This window comes from Myotis lucifugus, unplaced genomic scaffold, assembly GCF_000147115.1.
Source record: "Myotis lucifugus unplaced genomic scaffold, Myoluc2.0 scaffold_6, whole genome shotgun sequence".
NCBI lineage: Eukaryota > Metazoa > Chordata > Mammalia > Chiroptera > Vespertilionidae > Myotis > Myotis lucifugus.
Window position 1 is genome coordinate 12,121,919 of NW_005871054.1, and position 6,822 is coordinate 12,128,740.

The 6,822-nt window shown below is 48.2% G+C and overlaps 1 pseudogene; it reads right to left on the bottom strand.

The window, feature by feature from the left end:
- Window positions 1-6,502, bottom strand: part of LOC102436413 — a 16,927-nt pseudogene extending 10,425 nt beyond the window's left edge.
- Between the last annotated feature and the right edge of the window lie 320 nt (window positions 6,503-6,822).

Consider the following 6,822-nt stretch of genomic DNA (forward strand, 5'->3'; position numbering starts at 1 on the left):
TCCTGGGCTAACCCCCTAAACCCTGTCCCCAAAGGCCCCCTTTTTCTGGTGACTCTCCAGTGGCTCACTTCTTTCCCGAGAACATTCTAAGGAGCCAAAAGCAGCGCCCCCCCCCCCCACCCCGGCTCTCTCCGGTTGCTTCTTCTCTCCTAGGCCCTTCCTTGTCTCACTGTCCCCAGCTTTAATAAACGTACTCTCAAAATAAAAAAAGAAGGGAAAAGAAGTGAAGGGCATCAGGACATGCTATCCCCAAACACTCCATTTTAGCAGAAGCATGTTTTTGAGGTGAAGGCGATTGAGAATCAAAGGGCGCAGGAAGTTCTCTGCCCTCCTCTTTTCTGCCTAAAGGCCATACATTTCCCTCGTGAAGGTATCCCCTCTCCCAGGAAAAGAGTGACTCATCACGAGAGACAGAATCAGCACTAAGATGAATCTGCACAAACAAAACTAATCAGCACTAAGATGAATCTGCACAAACAAAACTTACTAAAATACCCCTTATCATCCACTGGTTTCCCTCATATATTCCCCCCCACCTCCCTTATCTAACACTAATGGATTTCTTGTAACCCACTTACATCTCCTCCTTTGATTGTAAGTTTTTAAAAAAATATATATTTTTATTGACTTCAAAGAGGATGGGAAGGGAGAGAGAGACAAAAACATCAGTTGATGAGAGAGAATCATTGATTGGCTGCCTCCTGCATACCCCAATGGGGTCAAGCTGGCAACCTGGGCATGTGCTCTTGACTGGAATCAAACCTGGGACCCTTCAGTCCACAGGCCAAACTCTATCTACTGAGCCAAACCGACTAGAACTGAATATTTCTTATGTTAGAACTGCAGAAGCACAGCTTTGGGTGGCTTGTTCGGAAGCTCCCCTCCCCCCATGTTTCTTTTCTGCGAACTCCTGTGTATATAAATATTAATAAAACTTGTGTGACTGTTTTCCTATCTTTAAAATATTTAATTTGCAAGCCTTCAGGAACTTAACCTGAAAGAGTATAGAGGAAATGTTTCTTCTCAAGCCACTACCCCTATCAAGAAAAAGAACCTGAATCTCTGAAAATATTAGAACGTTTTTATTTGGGCCAACTGAGAACTATAGCCCAAGAGCAGAGTTTCAAGAAACCTTGAAATAGTGGCTCCAACTTTGGAAATGTTTGGGTGCTTACATAGGCAGAGGAGTAAGCCAAAGTACATCTGGTGTGAACCAATTAAGGTACATATGGTTCAAAGATGAACAGTTTTACATCAAATGCAAGGAATGTATGGGGAAGATAAGGTTGGACCGTTGTGCCTCCTGGCATCAGGGAGCCTGGGGACAGGGTTTAGGAATAATTAAATCACTTCAAAACTCTTTGAGGTGATTTTTATCGGGATGTCTTCAGAACGGGCACTGTTTTCTATAGTCATTGATCTTTGGTGTTGAAGCCGTGGAACACAGACCTGACTGCCCCCAGGGCTTGTCTTAGTAACGGATCATTGTTCTCTCCTGGTTACTGATTAACTAAGCACCCTCTCCTTTCTTTACCCCTCATCTCTAAAAGGGCAAGGAAAAGAGTCCTTAGCAGTCCTTCATTTGGTCCTTAAAGTTTTAGGGGCTTGAGGATCTGCTCTTTGCAGACCAGCCGCCTGGGGGCGACAGAGAGGCGGGCTCAGTCCGGGAATGGACCTCCAGTCCAACTGCATGGCTTGAAAAAGCACCGAGGTGGGTCTTAGTGGGGCCCGCCTTCCTGGCTTCCTTCCCATAGTCCCTGGGAGAAGCTCCGCTCTGGGGTAGAGGTTAGAAACAGTGCAGGGCTGGGCTGGCTGTGGCTGCAGGGCGCCGCGCGGCCACCAGGGGTCACTCCTCTCCAGGCGCTCAAACCAGAGAGCACGCGGCCGGGCTTCACCCCACCTCCTCTCTCGCCAACGCTTCCTGGGCTCCCCGGCCCGTCCTCCACCCAACAGTTCAGCTGCCAGCACCCCCAACCTCCTTGCCTCGATGCTGTGGGATCAGAGAAGGGGTATTGAAGTAGAGTTATCAGGTAAAATACAAGAAAACGTAATTAAATTAGAATTTCAGATACACTTTTTGTGCATAAATATGTCCCACACAAAGTTTAGCTAAATCTGGCGACCCAATCTGGAGGCAAACTCAAGCAATCAGATTCCAACCTCACCATTCACTGAGCCGCTGGAGCAATCCTCTCCACTTTTCTGAGCCTCAGTTTTTCAGTCTATAAAATGGGTCATGGCACTTCTTCGTGGGGTAATAGAAAGCCTATTGTGTTCATGTATGGGCTCAATAAACGTTAGCATGTTTTCTTTTCATTCCTTAGATGCCACTGAAGCTTGACTTGACAGATGTGATGTCTTCTAGCTAAAAGCTGACCATAAAGGAGACTGCAAGAGCCTGGAGGCTAGGGGTTGCCACGGAGGATAAAAGCTACAAATAACTTTATTGTCAATGCTAGGAGCTTCCTGAAAGATCCATTTAAATTAACATACCCCCCAGGAGACATTTGGCAATGCAAGAGACAGTTTTGGTTTTTATGACTGTAGGTGGGAAGGGTTACTGGCACCTAGAAGCTAGAGGCCAGGAATTGTGTTAAATATCCTTCAGGGCACAGGTCAGCCCCAAAAGTCCAAAGTGCTGAGGTTGAGAAACTCCGATATAAATGGAGGTCAAACTCTTCAATAGTGAGAAGTCAAATAAATAAAGGAGGAGGCCAGTGGACTGAGGTGGCACGAATGCTGAGGAGTCCTGAATAAGCAAAGGGAAATCTAAGCCAGTAAATGCCTCAAGGTTGTGAAATGGAACAAATAATAACTAGCCAATCAAGAATTTCCTTAGTCTGCTTCTACTTTTCCTATAAAAGTTTTCCTCCCGCTCCCAGCTGTGGAAGGCTTCTAACCACTTCTGGTTTGGCACTGCCCAACCAAATCCATTTTATTCAAATAAATTTTTAAATTTTAACATGCTTCATTTTATTTTTTTAGCAGTTTGAAACCTCAAGAGACTGTTTACTCCCCCAAGACTCTTTAAAATCTTTGCCTTAAAATCCTAGCCTTGCTGGGTTCATCAGTTCTCAACTATGATAACATGATCCTCACTCGATTCTAATCAAGTCCCCACATGAAAATACCCACCTCAGCCAGGCTTGGTCTCCCTCCTCCAAGATGCTCCTGGGACTCCGGTAGTGTCTGCCTCAACACAGTGAGAACAAACTTAATGTGGTCTGTTAGGTCGGAGGGAGCCCAGGATCAGGTGCATGCAGATGTGTGACGAGATAATGGACCCTCCCTGGAATTTCTGACAGATCAGCTTGCCAGACACAGATACCGGCTCCTCCCTGGAATCCACAACGACCCCCACACAGATACTGACTCCTTCCTGAATACCGTGCCGACCCCTGCTGACCCCTGGGGCGGGAACTTCCTCAGCTCATGCCCCCGCCCCTCACAAACACCTGTATAAAAAGAAGCCCCTCCCTCCCTCCCTGTTGGCGAGAATCCACTGGCTCGTGGGTCGCCCGGGGACGCAGATTAAAACCTTTCCTTTCTTTTTTTCTGATTGACTCGACTCTCTTTGTTTCCTATGCCACCTCCTGAGCCACCTAACATGGTCTTCAACATCTTTTCGGCGATCATTTCAAGGAGCCAGTGTCCCACAGGCACCTTTCCTCCCTCCCCTGGTTGTAAGGTTGGCTGCTCATGGGTCTCCATTCCTGCGTGAGGGGGCGAGGGGAAAGGGGACCAAGCCCAGGCCTGCAGGCAGGCCCAGACCTCCAGAATGGGCAGAACCCATCACCACAGCCTCCCTTCTATCCCTGGGGGGCACTCTGATGATAGGGAGGCCAGGAATGGCTCCCATTGTTCACCCAGGGAGTTCCAACTCCCTGCCCTGGCTCATTTAAATATAATCGAGGCTTGGCGGAGTGGGTCAGCTGGTTGTGCCTTGTCATACAGGACACTGAAGGGTTGCTGGTCGATGCATATGCCTGACGATCTCCAGCCAGGCGTTGGAGAGGTGGCCAATAGATCGATGTTGACGGCTTCTTTGGGTCTTCATTGCCTTTGGAAGACTCCCTTTCTCTTAAAACTCACACGACATAAATGTGTGTGCTTTTCTTTTGTTAATCTGTCCTTTGTTACAGAGACCCGGCAGAGAGCCTAGAAGGGCAGAAAGTAAAAGATATTTTCCCACTTTGATTCCGGCAGGATTTTCTTGTGTCTTTAATTGCAGAACCCCCCGAAAGGGGTGTCGTGCTCCACTGCGGTCCTCCAGAGCCTCTGGCCACCAGCAGTTGAGACAGTAGCAGGAATTAGGAGTCAGCCAGTGGAAGCACAAAAGGGAAGGCGGCTGTTCAGAGGCAGCAGGAGGCTGTGCCTGTCAGCCAGGCCATGCAGCCGAGGGCCGCTGCTGGAGAGAGAGAGATTCAAGTGCAACAGCAAATGAGTTTTCCTAACAGCTCATCTTTTGATTCAGTGGTGAAATATTGCCTGGATGTACTTTAATCACCTCCAGGGGCTTGCAAGACATCCCCAAAGAGATTAAAGTGATTTCCCCAGAAAATACCAGGACTTGATAGCTCAATAAGGAATGAAAAGGAAAACATTGCCATATAGGAGAAAATAATGATTTCCTCCTGTTCATAGGCAGACACCAGGCATTAGAGGCGTAGCAGCTGGGAATGCAGTCTGTAGGAGAATGGAAAATTACCAGGGGCTTACAGTCTGGGCTTCTCCCTCATCCACCAGGTCCTGCGACAGTAAGAGAAGAGTGAGCAGCATCCTGGCTGGGTCCTGACTGGCTCCCAGCTCCAACTAGTGATGAAATGTAAACTTCCTTTGTGCTGAAAAGGCCCTAAATACATTCTGGATGACCTCAGAACAGAAGACTGAATTGAAGCACATTGTCTGTACTATCAATTCTCTTTTCTTTTCTTCTTCTTCTTCTTCTTTTTTTTTTTTTTTATAATATTCTTATTGATTTCTAGAGAGAAAGGAAGGGAGAGGGACAGAGAGAGAAACACTGGTGCAAGAGCAGAATATCCATCAGCTGCCTCCTGCATGCCTCCCACCGGGGCTGGAGCCTGTAACCTGAGCATGTCCCCTGAATGCAGGTTGGCCCATGGGATGACGCCCAACCAACTGAACCACAGAGGCCAGGGCTCAATTCTCCTTTCTTAGATTTAAAACATTAGCTCAGATGTCAAACTTTTAACTATAATGAACAGAATAGCTTCACATTTACACTCAAATGCATTTTTATATGGCTACCCCCCTTCGAAAGAGAGGTTTGCTTCCTGTTTCATAAAGGAAATAAAATGGGTTAAATGATAAATACTTCCCTTACGGAAATAAAACACTACTCACTCATTGCAAAGATCATTTTTATGTCTTTTAAATAGTGGGGAACACTTGCTGAAACTAAATCCATAGACGTCTCACAGCTTCATTTGTTCATTCTATTTTGGGCTCCATTATTGAAGCAATTTCTGTTGGTAGACATTGTTCTAACAATAATTTTTTGAGATGTTAATTTTTTTTTCTTAATGCAATAGAATTGAGCACATCCCTCTCAGGATAATGGTGATGGTGGTGGTGGTGTTGGGGGGGGAGGGAGAGATCATGTTCCCAATTGAATTTTGTATTGATCCAAAATGTATACAGATACACAAATAACCAAGTTTCTACGAAGGTTTGAGACCTGAGAGACACAGAAAGCTTCCCAATGGCCCAGTTGTCATTCTTGTTTGTTGCTGTTGTTATCCTCACCCAAGGATATTTTATGCATTGATTTTTACAGAGAGTGGAAGGAAATGAAGAAAGACGGAGGGGGAGAGAGAGAGAAAAAAGAGAGAGAGAAACATTGATGTGAGAAAGACACATCAATTGGTTGGCTCTCACACGTGCCTCTACTGGAGCAGGGGATCAAACCTGCAACCCAGGTCTGTGCCCTTGACTGGGAATCAAACCCACCACCCTTCAGAGTGCAGGTTGACACTCTAACCATTGAGAAACACCGGCCAGGGCCCTGCTGTCATTCTTGTAATTCCACTGGGATCCTCCTCTTTGAATTAAAAATATTTTTTTATTGATTTCAGAGAGGAAGGGATTGCAGAGACCTTGCCCAGGGCCTGGTTCCAGGCCGTGCAGTTTGTGGAAGGTGTTGGTGGCCACATGCCGGTCCATCCTCTTGCTGGGGCTCTGGTGGTAGACCGCCTTCTCCTCCTTGAGTGCCTTCTCAGTGGCTTCCTGGGTGGAGGAGCAGAACTTGAGAGACTCGTGCATAAACAGGCTGAGATGGCGTTGAGAGAGCAGCCTTCTGAGAACTCTGCACAGGTGGGCCGCGGACCACGAGCTCGCGGGGCACAGTGCTGGTGGCCATGGACGCCTGGCCTGACGGGGAGGGTGCCTCTGGGAGCTGGCTGCCCAGCACCTGGGCCTTGGGAGGCAGGCTGCTGATGCTGGCCTGGAGGCGCCTCTTGGCACCTGCAGCCAGGCAGGGCATGAGGACGCGGGCAATCCTCCTCTTGTCGCCGACAGCTGAGAGGTGGATGAAGGGGAACTTCGGGGTGCGCTGATTCTCTGGGAGCCTGCTCTGCTCACAGCCGCAGGTCACACAGCTCCTGGGTGGTGGGAAGCCGGGTGCGGGGGGCCAGGCCTCTCCTCACAGACTCTGGCTGGATGATGAGACATTTGGGGGCCCAGCTGTATATGGGGGGCACCGGAAGCAGGCCGCCAGGGCCAATAGGCTAATGGCAGGGTCCCTGGAAGGAGCAGGGCAGCAGGTTGGAGCAGGCAGAGCATCAGCTCGGCTCCTGAGCTTAC